The sequence below is a fragment of the Cynara cardunculus genome (genome assembly GCF_001531365.2).
Source record: "Cynara cardunculus var. scolymus isolate 2C chromosome LG 6, CcrdV1, whole genome shotgun sequence".
Lineage (NCBI taxonomy): Eukaryota > Viridiplantae > Streptophyta > Magnoliopsida > Asterales > Asteraceae > Cynara > Cynara cardunculus.
In genome coordinates, this window is record NC_037533.1 from 9,465,432 (window position 1) to 9,466,036 (window position 605).

Genomic DNA, 605 nt, shown 5'->3' on the forward strand with positions numbered 1-605 from the left:
TAATCATTAAGTTCTAACATAATACTTAATTATCATCTTTATAAAATTTATAATATTAAACCAAAAATAAATTATTTCGTTATTAAACTTAAATTAAATTATAATAAAAAAATAAATTAAAGAAATTACATAAAAAATGAGAGTTTTTAAATAGTTGATTTGATATTAACATTGATATATTTTTAAAAAAAATTATGATATCTTAAATTTTATATTTTATTCAAAAATAAAATCATTATTGTTTTCTTGAAAACACATAAGCTATACTATATTATAAAACATTTGACAAAAAAATTCAAAAATCACTTTTTATTCGTAAAATGCTATTTATTAATGTATATTACTTAAAACTCAAGATTGCAAGTAGATTGTGCGTAAGTATAACTTATTAAAGCTTCATATCTGAATTCGTGTAACTAACTGCAGATAAACATAATCAAATACAGGATAAACATCTCATTTTAAATATAAAAAATCTAAAATATAATTTGGATAATCATTAAGTTCTAACATAATACTTAATTATTATCTTTATAAAATATTGTATTATTAAACCAAAAATAACTTATTTCGTTATTAAACTTAAATTAAATTATACAAAATTG